A 17,084-nucleotide genomic window follows, 5' to 3' on the forward strand; every position below is an offset into this window, starting at 1 on the left:
TCTGTCGTTATATCAGGGACCCATAGGTTGCATCCACTGAGTAGCTGCTGGCCGATGCAGCGAGCTGGCAGAGAAAAGTTGACTAGCTGGGGCAAAATCAGAGAGGACAAGTAAAAAACAAAATCAGAAAATAACCAAAGTCAGAATTACTAGGAAGGAATCATTCAGAAATGTAAGGAAATAGAGTATTAAGTCAGACAAGGGACAGCAATGGAATGAAACAAACCAGGTCAAGTAGCTGGATTAAAGACACAAATCAGGGGCAGTATATACATAAAACTGGCAACAATCTCCTAGTGGTTTAAACAGGGTGTGGGTCTGTATCATTGATCCCAGAAGGTAGCTAATGACACTTGTTGACTTTGGTCTGCAGAATCACACTCTACTTTGTACATAAAGGACATGATTTAACAGATATGTCATCATTTTGCTGGATTCTTGTCTTAAAAAAATTGCTAGTGCAGTATCTACACACTGCATCTTGCCAATTTAAATTGCTTTTATAAAATTAAAAAGCAGCGCTCTGGGTATAACCACGTATTATTGGCAGTCTTAATAAAGTTTTTAGTGCAGTATCTAAAAAGTGTTTATTGCCACTTTTTGGGTCTGCTGTAAATTACGCACTGGTTGGAGGTTCAGTGGCGAGAGCCACACATCTGTCTGTTCTGTTAGACCTTTCAACAACTCTGTGGTGGTGTGCTGTTTGTCATCTAAATTAAAGAAATTAGTTTCAGCAGAGAATGTTGCTGCTTCACCGAGGCAATTCTGCAGTCCTTCCAAGGAACTAGTGTAGGTGAAGGGGGAACCCTGATTGAACTAGGCAATTCTAGATATCAGAAGCAACTGTGCCATCCCAGGCTCCGACTCATTCCGTCTCTAAGGCTATGTGCGCACGTGTGCGCTCTGCACCGCACCTAAGGTGCGCTTCAGAGCGCAGCTGAAAAGCTCCGTTCTGAAGCGCATGGTGCTGGCAGAGAACGTGCGCTCTGCATGCAGCTCCTGCCATAGACAAAGCAGGGGCTGCCGGCAAAGCGCACGGAAGAAGTTACATGTCACTTCTTAGAACGCGCGCTTCGGGCAGCAGCCGAAGCGCTGCGCTCTAATATGCCACGTGCGCACGGCCCCTGCACAATCTCCATAGATTATGCAGGGGACGCAGGATGCATGCAGTAACGCTGCGCTACAAAGCGCAGCGTAACTTCATGTAATTACGCAATGTGCGCACATATCCTTACTCAGCATGCTGAAAGGAAATGTAGCATCCCAGGCCACATGCTCTTGTCATCATGTTTGTGGTTATGAAGAGCTGGCCAAGTATTAAAGACTGTTGGACCAATGGACATAGAGTGGACTTTTTCAAGTATGGAGCACCGGTTATGACGATCTTATTGTTGTGTTTGATTAAAGATTTGCATGCTCTCAGTTTAAAGTCTTGACTGAGTGCCTCATGGGCCTTCATTAAGCCATTGTTTTTTCTGTAACAGAATGTCCACCCCAGCCTGTCTCTATGGACTCTAATGCGGGCATCACACGAGACGATTTATCGTACGATATGTCGTCGGGGTCACAGTTTTCGTGACGCACATCCAGCATCGTTTGCGACGTCGTTTCGTGTGACACCTACGAGCGACTCTGAATGTTCGCAAATCGGTTACAAATCGCATGTCGTTGACACGTCGCTCATTTTTAAAAAGTCATTTATTCTTCTTTGCGTTGGTTGTTCATTGTACCCGGGGTAGCACACATCGCTCCGTGTGACACCCCGGGAACGATGAACACAGATTACCTGTCCCGCCGGCAATGCTGAAGGAAAGAGGTGGGCGGGATGTTTACGTCCCGCTCATCTCCGCCCCTCCGCTTCTCTTGGCCGGCCGCTGTGTGACGTCGCTGTGACGTTGAACGTCCCACCCCCTTCAGGAAGTGGATGTTCGCCGCCCACAGTGACGTCGCTCAGCAGGTAAGTACGTGTGACGGGGGGTTTAACGACTCTGTGCGCCACGGGCAACTAATTGCCCGTGATGCACAAACGACGGGGGCGGGTACAATCGCTCGTGCGATTGCACGATAGATCATATCGTGTGACGCCCGCATAAGATAATCAGGCCTACAGTAGGATTCATTGTCCTGCATCTGGTGGGGGGTTGTGCATCTTTGTTCATTTCTGCAGGGAGCTTCCCCAATACACAACTTTCCAGACTGGGCTTCTGGAACCTTCTGCATGCATACTTTATGCTACATGTAAGACTGCACAGACAAAAACAAAGAACCATTGCATCCAAATAAAAGCCCGTCCTAATGAAATAAAGACAGACACCATTTTGTTGGCAGATATCGGTCACAGCTTTACTGATATATTATTATTTTACAAACTTTTCCAAACTCATTAAAACTTGTAAAACATATTTTATAAACTTTTTCCAAACTCTTTAGAACTTGTAAAACATAACTTGACTCCAGGTGAGAAGGGACACTCTACCACAGTACCAAGGACTTCCGCTCTCTCACCAGAATGCTGTTGACACATGCTGCTGTGACTTCACTGTACAAACATTTAGAAACTGTTACCAAAAAAGAAAAACAAGTAAAAAACAAGCATTAACAATAGGGAGGGAGGGAGGGAGAGCTGCTCCGGATCCTGGGATACCAGGGGAAGAGGCCGGACACCGGCCCAGACCCCAATATATAGGTAGAAATTACACCCTATAGGTGGGATTGGGAATTCGGGAGGGGCCAGGACGGAGTCCGTTCCCAAACACAGGAAGAGCAGGGCCTGGACGGGAGAGGGGGCTGGACAAAAACAGCATTGGGGTTAACCCCTTGCTGCACAGTCTGGGGCAGTTTCATTATGCACTACACTGCCCACCAGACTGCACAGACAAAAACAAAGAACCATTGCATCCAAATAAAAGCCCGTCCTAATGAAATAAAGACAGACACCATTTTGTTGGCAGATATCGGTCACAGCTTTACTGATATATTATTATTTTACAAACTTTTCCAAACTCATTAAAACTTGTAAAACATATTTTATAAACTTTTTCCAAACTCTTTAGAACTTGTAAAACATAACTTGACTCCAGGTGAGAAGGGACACTCTACCACAGGACCAAGGACTTCCGCTCTCTCACCAGAATGCTGTTGACACATGCCAAGGAGGAGACCAGTCTCAAACTGAACTCCGACCCCCACCATTTGGAAAAAAGGCTTGCTCCAGGCCGTCCTGGATCATAGATAAAATTGTGTCCAGACCGATATCTGCCAAGAGCACACCATCTTGAAGCATTAACCTTCGGTTGTCACCTTCCAACTAAAATCATCGGAGCAGACAACTGCCTGCTGATGGCAACCACCTCCAACAAGCCTGAGCCATCTCAGGCCTCGAACCCAACCACTAAGCAGTTCGACAGAGTAAAATCCAAGATTGCGACTGTTAACAGCTTTCTGAACAGCCCAAAACACGTAGAAATTGCCAACAATCCAAAAACTTTGTTTTTTTTTTTTTTTTTATATATAGCAATGCCGAACCTTTAAAGAAATTAAAGTAAATGTGCTATAAAATTGGTTACTTCCTGCAATAAATCGTGCGATGCATATCTGACAAAAAAAAGCAGAGCGCAATTTACCAATATGCACTGTATATCAGGGTCTGATAAAGCCCGCCCTGGCAGCCTTAGTGGCTGCCACAATGAAAAGGAATGAGTCCCAAAGTGATCAGGGGGTGAAAAAACGGCAAGCGGTGAGGCAGCACCGAAAAAAGGAGCGGTAAACTGGTACCTAGTAAGGGGGGAACTATCCTAATAAACTAACAGTGAGGTACCAGTAGACCGACAAACAAAAATTCCATCAAACGCAAAGGGCAGGTAGGGCCAGGGGAAGGAACAGTCTAATCCCAGAATCTCTGGCCACTTGGTCAGTTTGGGCTCCTGAATGCGGATACGCATGAAGGGTCAATAAGTAGTATGGCACACAATTGAAGGCAACAAAACTATTCTTGGACGGTGTGGCGAGTTCGCTGACTCTGAGGGCCCAGAAAAGGCCAAGTTAAAGGTTGTGGACAACAGGGATATCTCCCGTGGGATTGAACAAACAGCATACATAGTCGATTAACTGAAGAAGCATCAGGTAAAAAAAAAAAAAAAAAAAATTGAGATGCCTCTTATCTATGGATTGGTGGGACTTAAACCAGCCATTAAAGGGGTTTGCAAATAACAAAAGATTTAGTAACGTAGAACATCCCATCAAAAAATGAAACAAAATACAAATAAATGCTTCTGGGCTACAGAGGTGAAAGAACCAAAGTTATAAAGGTGCATCAAATATTAGAGGGTAACCTCCGAACAGGTAAAGTTATCAGAACCGAGGGACCAGCTACCAGCATACCTATACCTAACCACTGTTTCACGCCTACCCATAAAGTTGCCACTTTGAAGGGGGATCTGAAGTCCTAATCTCTGTCAGGAGTTGGTCCCGACAAGATCTCGCAGCGGTGTGGCAATGGCAACCCACCGGGCTGGCATTGGGTACCAGCTGAAAAATCCTGCAAACAGAAACGAGACAATCAATATGGAGCATTACTCTGAGAACCCGTAGCCCATGCTCGGATCCAAATGTGTATTGTATGCAGCGTAACATCAAACAAAATATTACAGTTGGCTAGTGACTTGTGGCAAAACTCCACAGCAATGACAATAGGGAACGATTCTGAAAGGGAAAAATTAGCAGTCAAACAAAAAGTTAACAAGGTTAGGGCCAGGTGCCCCGGCACCACTGATTGCCAAAACACAGCGCTAAAACCATCAGAAAAAGACGCATTGGTGAGCAAAAATAAAACCTGGTTAGACACCACAGAACACATGTTGAACATGCACTCATAAAAGGTGAAAAGGAATTGAGACCAAATCAGTAAGTCAGAAGTAATACGTAATCCTGTGGTCAGGGTGAAGCGCCCTTCTGGTGGATTTATGAATCCTGTGGTCAGGGTGAAGCGCCCCTAGTGGACAATGAGAGGCGGTGAACTGCATTTGGCGCAATGTAACTTTCCTGTAAAGACACAAATACTTATAACTATACTATGCCTGTAATTCTAATTAGCTCGGGCTCTAATTCTGACCTCTCTAATGCTGCGGTTCAGTAATATAACATCACATAAGCAACAAAATTGTCCAACAGAATTACCAATTAGACAAAGTGAATGTTTTTTCATGGTATGTAGAAAATCCCTTTAAGACTGCACCGTACAAAAACAAAACCCACACTTAATTGAAACAGGGTCTGAATCTTTCGTGCCCTACGTTTGTTTGGGGGCAAAGGGACAACAAACTCAATATCAACTGAAAAAATGTCAAAAATTGTTTGCATTCATCGAAGTCACTAGAGCAATTAAAGAAAATCATCAAGTAGTGAGTGACAAATTTTGAGACCGTCTCACACCACCGCACCCATTGAAGAAATGAACTGAAGAGTTCAAAATAATGGAATGACATAAAGCATCCCATGGGAAGTAAAGAATCGTAATAAAATTGCCATACATGCAACAACCCAAAATATGGACCAGTACGGATGAACAGGTAACGGACAAAACACAGATTCGATATCAGATTAAGCAAAAGTGCACTGCGTCCGAACTCCCGTATAAGAGAAATTACACTGTAAAAAGACACAGAAATCAAAGCTTACTCAGGAGGGATACCATGATTAACAGACCCGCCGTGTGGGTGAGATACAGTAGGTGGTGTATCAATTGAAATTTACCCGGTTCCGTTCCTTTTAGCGACAATAAGGGAGCAATTAGGAAAATTAAATGGAATAAATAAAGTGAAAGAAAAATACAAAACTGATATGACCAGCCACATCCTTATTGGGATAATTGTCAAGCCACAAGGGGCATCTCTGATACCTTTACCGGGGTCGTCTGAGACATTTGTACCATTTTTACCGAGGACCTTGGAAGGAGAGTGAGGGAATCTAACAGCCAAATGGCTCCGCAGCAAGCAGAACACTCGTGCTAGGATTGCATAACCCAAAGAACCGGAAGTGTCAATCATTAAACAACCAACACGCTCCTGGGCGGCGCACGGCCACCATGGCTGGACCTTGTGAAGCTCCCGGCACAGTGGCCGTGGATTGAAAAGTGGTATACTGGCTTCTGTACGGTCATTAACCTAAGCCAGAAATCCATGGCTTAGACACCCAAACCAATGCCAGGGTGTGGGGGCAAGCCGACGCTGAAAATCCTCATAATACCAACTACACCCATAACCACCGTGAGTTTATAGGAACTATAAATTAGGTATTGATAAATGAACACTTCAGGACCACGGTCGGGATGTTTCTGACCCAGGACTGAAAAACCTGTAGCCAATTACTAATCGTTCTCGTGACCCTGGGTTTCTTATCATAAGTACTGGGACAAATATAAACGTGACTTAGTCGACATGATGCTATCACAGGGGGAGTATCCATCAAAACACCACCGATGACGTGACAGCACAAGACCGCCAGGCATCCTCGAAGCGCCCGATCTCTCAATGAAGATGGAGAATGCCACCTTAAGGAGCTGTAATGCCTTAATCCCCCAAGCCTCCGTGAACACACCGGATATTGATGTGGATGCCATCTCTGGGGAATTCGCCGTAGATACACCACCGCTGACGTGGGAAGGGGCATACCTCACATCCCCGGGCTGTTCAGTAGCAGACCAATTCCTCTGTGTCCTCGTAGGCTGCACCATAGATGTTCGTGCACACTCATCAGTCACCCTCGAGACGCTTGAGCCCTCAAAAGGAATTCGAAAGGCGACTTCTACCAGATGAGTGTGAACGCCGGCTTCTGTGTGTACGGGAGGAGTTCCGTGAAGAATGCCTCAAGTGCCTCCTGCACCGATCCGGCGAGCGACGCTGATCGTGCAGATCCGAACGATGCAAGGCTATGTGCCCACGCTGTGTTCTATCCCTACAGGAATTTCCGCAGCGATCTGAACAGCACACGTGCGCCCCAAACCGCCGCAGAAACAGTCCGTACTGAAAAGCCGATTTCATGCGCTCCGCACGCAGCCCCCCCATAGACAGAGCAGGGGCTGCATGCAGAGCGCACAAAAGAAGCGACATATCACTTCTTAGAACGCAGTGCCCCGGCAGTAGCCGAAGCGCCGCGTTCCAATACACCATGTGGGCATGAATTATGCACAATCTTCATAGATTGTGCTGGGGCGCAGGACGCATGCAGCCACGCTGCGGTGCAGAACGCAGCGTAACTGCATGAAAACACGCCACGTGGGCACATAGCCAAACGCAGGGGGGAAGCTGGACCGATAACTGGTAGGACATAAGCAGGACCCCTGTGGTCTGCAAGGATTTAGACATTGTGAAAGTAGCTGTGGATGTGAAGAAGGGGACAGCTTGGGCATCAAGGGTTAATTGAGAACGTGGCAGACCATCACAGGTATGCAGCACAGGAGGGGATTTAGGGGGGGGGGGGTGTTCACTATATGGAGGCTGTGAGCCAGGGATACAGGCTGGTGAGCAGCACACTGCCCAAAACCTGCAGAAGAGGAAGTGGTGTCATTGTCCATGGCAGTATATGAGGGGTTAAAGTAATACTGCTGTGATACGAATGCACTAGAAGTGCTGAGAGCTGCAGGGGAGATGAAGGGGGCGTGCAGCAAACTGTGCTGTGTGAAAACAACAGGGGGGGGGGGGCTGAGGAAGCAACAGTTGTGAGGTGTTTATTAAAGCCTGCCTGCAGTGCTAAAGGCAGGGGCAGGAAAAAACAGGGATGCACGTGGGGCAGGGGCCCGAGGGAAGCACCTAGGAGAAGAAACACTTCCCCAGCAGGTGCTGCAACATAGCCCCTAGCTGTGACTGAGGAGAGCTGAGCTCTGCAAATAAATGAGCCAGTCATCCCTAACCTTCATGCCACGCATGGGCCTGCAGCGTCTCAAGGATGTGAAGGTCCATTGGGTTTCTCCTGCTTCCACCAGGCAGAGCTGCTCCGGATCCTGGGATACCAGGGGAAGAGGCCGGACACCGGCCCAGACCCCAATATATAGGTAGAAATTACACCCTATAGGTGGGATTGGGAATTCGGGAGGGGCCAGGACGGAGTCCCCTCCCAAACACAGGAAGAGCAGGGCCTGGACGGGAGAGGGGGCTGGACAAAAACAGCATTCGGGTTAACCCCTTGCTGCACAGTCTGGGGCAGTTTCATTATGCACTACACTGCCCACCAAACATGTTAATGGGGATTTGTGTAAGTACTTCTGCTCATCCAGGAGGAAGATCTCAGGAGATGGAGAACAATAAGCCTCATGATTGATCAACGCGTTGGTGCTATAACGTTAAAGGTTGAGAAGCTATTACTGCAGCCAAGTCCTGGTGCCCATGAATGGACTACAGCGATTGAAGCTGGATACATGTTCTACGGTCATGATATCTGTTGTCTGGATTTGAAGAACTATCCTAAGGACTGTTGTTGCTGGCTGGAGCTGGATACAAACTCTACAGTAGTGGTATCCATTGTCTGGATGAGCGTAGACTGTGAATGCAGACTACATCAATGGAGAACACAGAAGTTTTGGCATAACAATACCGGTTTGGGATCTTATCCTGATACCGGTATGGGATCTTGTGGACTGGGGATATCACTATGTGACCATTTATCTGTAGCTGTTGTAAGATCATGTAAAAAATTTTGCATCGCTAACTGCCGAGGTGATTAATACAACCCAAAACCTCAGATTTTCTTAGTGATTAAGTGGGTCTTTTCAACAACTGCTCTGGTGAGAGCACAGGTAAAGTTACTGTACACATGCTAGCGTAAGGCGGGGATGGGACATCGAGAGACATCGTGATGGCTGGGGACCAAGAACTGAGAGATAATTGTTAGTGATGAGCGAGTACTAAAAAGCTCGGGTGCTCGAGGCTCGGGCCGAGCATCCCAAGATACTCGTGTACTCGGCCCGAGCACCGAGCCCAATGTTATCCTATGGGAGACCCGAGTATTTTTGTGAAATGACCCCCGGCAGCATGTAGAAACCCTAAAAATGTCACAAAAGTCTCAGAAGAGTGCTCTAATGACATGGCAACAGCATGGGAAAGACCCCTTGAAGCATTTATCACTCAAAAGTCACAGCTGTGAACAATTTTGTCCGCGTTTTATGCCATTTTTACGGACTCACCAGAAAACCTTCCAAAATGACACCAAAATGAATTTTCATGGCGGAAATGTTAAGGGCACATACCCAATAGTGAGATAGAGCTGGTGTATGTTACTTTTTGAGATTAATACATGAAAGATTTTACGTAAAAACATTGTGTGGCACTCCGATGTCCAAAACGCACGTTTTGTGCTTTTTACTAACGATGTCGGTCATTTTTTTTTTCATTCTATCTCCCGTCGGTCGGTCTCGCTCTGTCTGTCTCTCTCTGTCTTGTCTGTCCCCCTCTCACAGTCTGTCGGTCATTCTCCCCCCTCTCTCTTACTTACCGTTCCCCGATCACTGCTGCGGCGCTGCACGGCTGTTCACTAAACTCAGGCGGCTTTTCCTCTTTTGAAAAAGCCGGCCGCTCATTAAACAATCTCGTAATCCCTGTTTTCCTGCTTTTCGGCGCCTATGATTGGTTGCAGTGAGACACGCCCCCCACGCTGAGTGACAGGTGTCTCACTGCACCCAAACACAGCAGCCAGTGTGTGTGTGTATACTGTGCAGTGAAATAAATAATTAAATAATTAAAAAAAACGGCGTGCGGTCCCCCCCAATTTTAATACCAGCCAGATAAAGCCATACGGCTGAAGGCTGGTATTCTCAGGATGGGGAGCTCCACGTTATGGGGAGCCCCCCACCCTAACAATATCAGTCAGCAGCCGCCCAGAATTGCCGCATACATTATATGCGACAGATCTGGGACTGTACCCGGCTCTTCCCGATTTACCCTGGTGCATTGGCAAATCGGGGTAATAAGGAGTTAATGGCAGCCCATAGCTGCCAATAAGTCCTAGATTAATCATGTCAGGCGTCTCCCCGAGATTCCTTCCATGATTAATCTGTAAATTACAGTTAAAAAACACATACACCCAAAAAATCCTTTATTAGAAACAAAAAACACTAACAAAGTCCCTCATCACCAATTTATTAACCCCGACAAACCCTCCTTGTCCGGCGTAATCCACGGACCTCCAGCGTAGCGTCCAGCTGTGCTGCATGAAGGTGACAGGAGCTGCAGAATACACCGCCGCTCCGGTCACCTCCACGCAGCTAATGAGGTGAGTATAGCGATCAGCTGAGCTGTCACTGAGGTTACCTGGATGCAGCGGTGGCCGCGGGTAACCTCAGTGACAGCTCAGCTGATCGCGCTACTCACCGCCGCTCCGGTCAGCTCCATGCACCAACTGAGGTGAGTAGCGCGATCAGCTGCTGTCACTGAGGTTAATCGCGGCACCGCTGGATCCAGCGGCGGCCGGGAGTTACCTGACTGACAGCAGCTGATCGCGCTACTCACCTCAGTTGCTGTGTGAAGCTGACCGGAGCGGCGGTGTATTCTGCAGCTCCTGTCACTTCCATGCAGCAGAGCTGGACGCGACGCTGGAGGACTGTGGAATACGCCGGACATGGAGGGTTTGTCGGGGTTAATAAATTGGTAATGAGGGACTTTGTTAGTGTTTTTTATTTCTAATAAAGGATTTTTCGGGTGTGTGTGTTTATTTACTGTAATTTACAGATTAATCATGGAAGGTATCTCGGGGAGACGCCTAACATGATTAATCTAGGACTTATTGGCAGCTATGGGCTGCCATTAACTCCTTATTACCCCGATTTGCCAACGCACTAGGGTAAATCGGGAAGAGCCGGGTAGAGTCCCAGAACTGTCGCATATAATGTATGCGGCAATTCTGGGCAGCTGCTGACTGATATTGTTAGGGTGGGGGGCTCCCCATAACGTGGGGCTCCCCATCCTGAGAATACCAGCCTTCAGCTGTATGGCTTTATCTGGCTGGTATTAAAATTGTGGGGGACCGCACGCCGGTTTTTTTAATTATTTATTTATTTATTTTACTGCACAGTATAGACCCGCCCACCGGCTGCTGTGATTGGGTGCAGTGAGACACCTGTCACTCAGCGTGGGGGCGTGTCTCACTGCAACCAATCATAGGCGCCTGTGGGCGTGGAAAGCAGGGAATATGAGATGGCTGTGTACAGAGCACAGCGCGCCCGCCGGTATAAAGGCTCGGTCACGCTGTGCAGGCCGGCCAATCACTGCAATTCCACAACTAACAGGGCTGTGGCATTGCAGTGGTCTGCCAGCCAATCCCTGCATGAGGGCTGGCTCTCAAAAGAGCGCCAACATGCAGGGATGAAGACCACGAGTACAGCACGAGTATTGCAAAATTACTCGGTACCCGCCGAGTAGCCCGAGTACAGTGATACTCGTGCGAGTACCGAGTAGTAACAAGCATACTCGCTCATCACTAATAATTGTCTATATCAGGTTATGGAAACCCTCAGTGTCCACAAGCCTAAACAGCAACATTTTCAGAGCAAACAGAAATGTCTTGTTTTTTTGGGCCATGGGGGGAGGGTGAATGCGAATTTCCATTTACGTTCCAAGACTTGGGAGAGAGACAGATGAACGCTGCACTGGGACAAGAAGGTGGACGTGATTCCTGATGGTGGTTGCAAATTTGCACCAACAGTTGCAGAGCAGGAAGTATCCCCGCCGGCGTCCCGGACAAGGGATTTGCCCAGCACATAGCACTGTGGAATAGGCAGTGATGTTACCCACAGACAATGATTGTGGACCCAGGGTCACCACAAGCCACAGATTGGAGACAGGTGCTTGAAAATTTGATTATTTGCTGAATTTAGAGAAACCTCCTACTTCCTTGATTTGCATAATCTTACGGCTTATTCTTCCAGTTGCAGTATCAATGTTCAGGAGTTTATATATAGTATCTCCCAGAAGTGAATACACCCCTCACAATTTTGTAAATATTTCATTATATCTTTTCATGGGACAACACTGAAGATATGACCCTGTGATACAATGTAAAGTAGGCAGACAGTGTACAGCTTGCAAAAAAAGAGTAAATCTAATGTGCCTTCTAAATAATCAACACACAGCCATTAATGTCTACACTACAGGCAACAAAAGCGTTCAGGTGACTGGATCCTAAGTGTATATGGCCACTTTGTGCCAAATTAGCCATTTTCACCCCCAAGTGTCATGTGACTCATTAGTATTACAAGGTGTCAGGTGTGAGTGAGGAGCAGGTGTGTTAAAATTGGTGTTATCGATCACACACTCTCTCAAACTGGTCACTGGAAGTGCATCATGTCACCTCATGGCAAGGAATTCTCTGAGGATCTGAAAAAAAATTGTCGCGCTACATAAAGAAGACCAAAGCAGTAAGAAAATTGTCAACTCCCTGAGGGCACATGCTCAATGTCATATCCAGAGGTTGTCTTTTCAAAATAAACTTATGGGTGCTTCTAGCATTGCTGCAGAAGCTAAAATGGTGAGGAGGTCTGTCTGTCAGTGCTCAGATCATATGCCAGTCACTGCATCATATTGGTCTGCATGACCCTGGAATTGTTGACTCCGGTCTTTCCATACTCCACCCCTCCTTTCCCATTTCGTATCTAAAATGACTGCACAGACACCAATTTTTCTTTGGATAATTTTGGCCATAGCAGCCATTTATTAAACAAAATATATAACAAATAAAAACATTGCAATATGGTAGGGTCCTTGAAGCTACAAACCCTGGTGATTCCTACCAACCGAACCATAAACACCAACTTGCCCCCAGCCGTTACCCACACTGGCTCAGGAGCACCAAACGGTAAGGGTTAATCCTCCTTTAACCCCAACCACCCACAGGGACCCCGAGATACCCCGTCGGGAATCCCCACAAAATCACCAGGTGACCAGCCATTCTGCCAATGAGGGGATCCATACCCAGATGGCTTCCCCGAACCAATTTTTAACCAACTTCAAGGACCCACCAATAAAAACCGCCACAACGAGGGCACCTTGATAACCTTCAAGTGCCTGAGACCCCCTGCAACCGCAGCGCCCTCTCGATACCTCCTTGCAGGCCGAGGGCCCATAAATCAATCCCCACCGCATTTAAGTGCACCCCGTCTGCCAACCAGAATTCCTCATCCGTCCTTTCCAACTCAACGTGCCTTATCGCAACTCCCCCATTCCGAATAACAAACTTTGAAATCGCCCTATTCACTTTTGCCCGCGCCTTGTTCAACCTGTCGACCGACCGCGCTTTTCGCCAACACCTTCTCGCCACCATCTCGGACCAAACTATAGTTAACCGTGGAAATGACACCCATAACCGCAATAAATCGTGCTTGATGTCTTTTATCAAAATTCGAAAAGGACGCACCCCCAGATCATTTCCCCCCGACATGTAAAACCAAAACGTCGGGAGGCCTGTCTAAATGGGCATACCTATTCACCTCTTGCAATACCCTGTTCCACCCCAAACCCCTAACCCACAGCCAACGTACAAGAGCCATATCCCTTTCAAAACCTAGTTGTCTCCCGTTTCTTCTCGCATCCGCTCGCTGGGCTCCCCAGTACACATAAGAATGGCCCAGAATCCAAACCAGATACGGGGGGGGTGTTTCTGTAATACAAAATGTACAAACAAACAACCATTCAGTTTCATTATTACCCAACTTGAAAACACCCAGTCCACCCCCCCCCTCGCAGCCGCAGCACCCCCTGCTCAGTTGCCGACGACCGCCTGTGGACGATCATACAACTTAAAACGCTGCGACTTCCACCTACCAATCCGCTTCACAGTCTCTTCCGGCAAACCACACATAGTGGCCTCAGTCGCTGCCCCAATGCGAAAAGAATGCGACACAAACGACCTCGGATCTAACCCCAAAGACTTCAAACATGCCCTAAAAACACTTACAAATTGGTATCTAGATAAAAAAGACCCGTCCTCATGACACAACAAGGGGCCATCGACCTGGGGCGAATCCTTTCAAAGTTCCCGAAACACTTGAGCGGGCACATCTCAGATGCCATAACCACACCCAAGCGAACTCGCCTACCCGCACCTCTTTGATCTGTCTTCGATTTCCGAATCCAGAATTCGATTCCGCCTTCAACGGCGATAATATCACCCTGACCCAGGCCCCCTGGGAGAAGTCTTACTGGCGATACCAATTCCCCAATCCGCAACGCCCCAAAAACCGCCAAGGAAAACGCTAATCGGAACAAACTCACCTCAAACTGCGATATACAAACCCCCCGCAATGCCCTACCCAACTGCTCCAATAAGCTAAATGACACAGGCCGTCTGCCATCCCGCGGCTTGCATCGTTTCCGAAATCCCTTCAAAGCCTGAACCACCCAAAAACTCTTAGTCAAATCCTGTAAACCCCGCAACCGAAAACCAAATGCTAATCCCGCCATAAAGCGATTCACCTTCGCAAATGACCATCCTGTAGCCGCTGCCTCCCCCAACTTTTCAAACAGTACTCCCAACTGATCTCCCTCAGCAGACCCACAACCCTGCAACCACTGCTCCCAAAGACTCCACGCTGCCTGATACGCCGTCCATGTGTTACCCGACAAGGACGCCCAAATCAGTGCCGGACACTCCAAGCCGCTGGCCTCTGCCTCTGGCGCGCAAACCCGGAACCGATCCCACTGAAAATGAGAGAGGGAATCGGCTATTAGGTTCTGAACACCTGGCACGTGAGCTGCCGTAACGTACGCATTGATTTGCAAGCAAACCAGCACCAGCTCCCGTAACACCCGAACAACTGGAGGAGAGGACGCCGAAAACTTGTTAGTGACCAGCACCACCCCCATATTGTCACAATTAAAATGAATCTTCTTGTTCGCCAACTGTTCCCTCCACAGATGGAGCACCACCAATATCGGAAAAATTTCCAATAGCGCCACATTCCTCGTCAAGCCTTCATCAACCCACCTATCAGGCCACTGTTCCGCACACCACTGACCCTGAAAGAAAGCCCCAAAACCTGAGCTGCCCGCCGCATCAGTAAACAGCTCCAAATCAAAATTGTCCCTTACATCCTCCATCAGCAGCGAATGACCGTTATAATGCTCCAAAAACTGTCCCCAAACTGCTAAATCCGCTCTGTGTTCCGCCGATAAATGAACGTAATGGTGCAGAGCAAGCACCCCGGCCGTGGCACCAGCAAGTCGGTGCAAAAAAATACGCCCCATTGGCATTACCCGACACGCAAAGTTAAGCTTTCCCAATAAAGACTGAACCTCCCTTAATTGCAATTTCTTCACACGCCGTGCCCTTGCCACTTCGTCTTTCAGCCCGTTGACCTTTTCCTCAGGAAGCCGAACTTCCCAAGCCACGGAATCGATCACAATACCAAGAAAACTTATGCAAGTCGTCAGCCCCGTTGTTTTCTCAGGTGCTAAAGGCACCCCAAAATAAGCCGAAACACACTCCATTGCCGCTAAGATCCCGGCATACTGCGCCGAGTCAGCAGGACCTACACACAAAAAATCTTCTAGGTAATGTACCACTGATGACAAACCCGAAACATCCCGAACAACCCATTCCAAAAAAGAACTAAAAGTCTTGAAAAATGCGCACGAAATTGAACACTCCATGGGCAACCAACGATCTACAAAATAGCCACCCTCCCAACAACAACCCAGCAGCCTAACACAATCCGGATGCACCGGCAAGAGCCGAAAAGCTGATTCAATATCCATCTTAGCCATCAGCGACCCCCTCCCACATCTTTTTACCCACTTTGTAGCCTCATCGAATGACGTATATACCACTGAGCACAGCTCAGCTGGTATACCATCATTCACCGACCTGCCTCTTGGATAAGACAAATGGTGAATCAGCCGGAATTTCCCTGGTTCTTTTTTCGGCACCACCCCCAGCGGCAACACCACCAAATCGGGAAAAGGAAGGGCCCGGAACGGGCCCGCCATTCTCCCCAACGCCACCTCCTTCCTTAATTTTTCCGCCACAACCGCTGCATGCTGGTATGCAGAAACGAGATTCCTGGTTGCCCCCGGAACCTCAAAAACGGAGGCAGGAATCCTGAAATCCTCCCCAAAACCCAACCGCAACACTTCCGCCTTTTCCCGATCCGGGTACCTATTTAGGTACGGAAGCATCGCGACTAACTTCACTGGCATCAGACCCTTGGGTATGAGAGCCGCCGGGCTTGGGTTTCCCCTTCCTGAAGCATTTAGACGCTCCGTGGGATGTCCCGTTACAATGGGTGCATAGGTGCTTAAAACGGCACGTGGCCCCAAACTTACACTGTCCGTCGTTGAATTGCCAGCATATACCTGGCTTCTGCGATCCCGCCTGATCCTGCTGACCACTGGTCCCTTGATTTCCCGACTGGCCAGAAGTCCCGGCCCCGCCTTGAAAGGGCTGGCCATACCTAGCCGGTGCCATGACCCTCAACCACAACCCTATATCTTTTTGATCCCATCGTATAGATGGGCGTACGGCCTTCCTCTGACGAAATTGTTCGTCATACCAAAGCCACGTCTGCCCCACGTACACCCTGTAGGCCTCACCTATGGAATCCATATAACAAAATAGATGAGAACAATTCTCCGGCGCCTTTTCGCCAATCACACTTGCCAAAATAGCTAAGGCTTGCAACCAATTATTAAACGTCTGAGGGATCAAGCGCCACCGCCGCTTTTCCTCATCCTCTTTCTTACTATCATCCTTTTTCCCTTTATCCAAATTAAATTTTGCCAAAGGAAGGAGGGAAAAGATCTCGACACATTTGTCCTTCCAGATCTTTTCCCTCACCTTCTACTTAAGGTGAGAACCTAAGGGGCCCTCAAAGCATACGTAAACCTCCCCACGCGCCCTATCATCTAAATGAATTTTGTCCTCCTTATTCTTTTCCGTTTGGACCGACACCAAAACCGGCGAAGAAATACCTGCAACCACGGACTCACTAACCCCCAGAATGGGCGGATTAACTCACGCCCCCACAGGCGCCGGGGGTTCCCTTGGCCCCCCAATTCGCTCCAGCAATGAACACATGCAACCTAACAGCTCTCCCAGCTCCCCACCCC

The sequence above is a fragment of the Anomaloglossus baeobatrachus genome, chromosome 11 (genome assembly GCF_048569485.1).
Source record: "Anomaloglossus baeobatrachus isolate aAnoBae1 chromosome 11, aAnoBae1.hap1, whole genome shotgun sequence".
NCBI lineage: Eukaryota > Metazoa > Chordata > Amphibia > Anura > Aromobatidae > Anomaloglossus > Anomaloglossus baeobatrachus.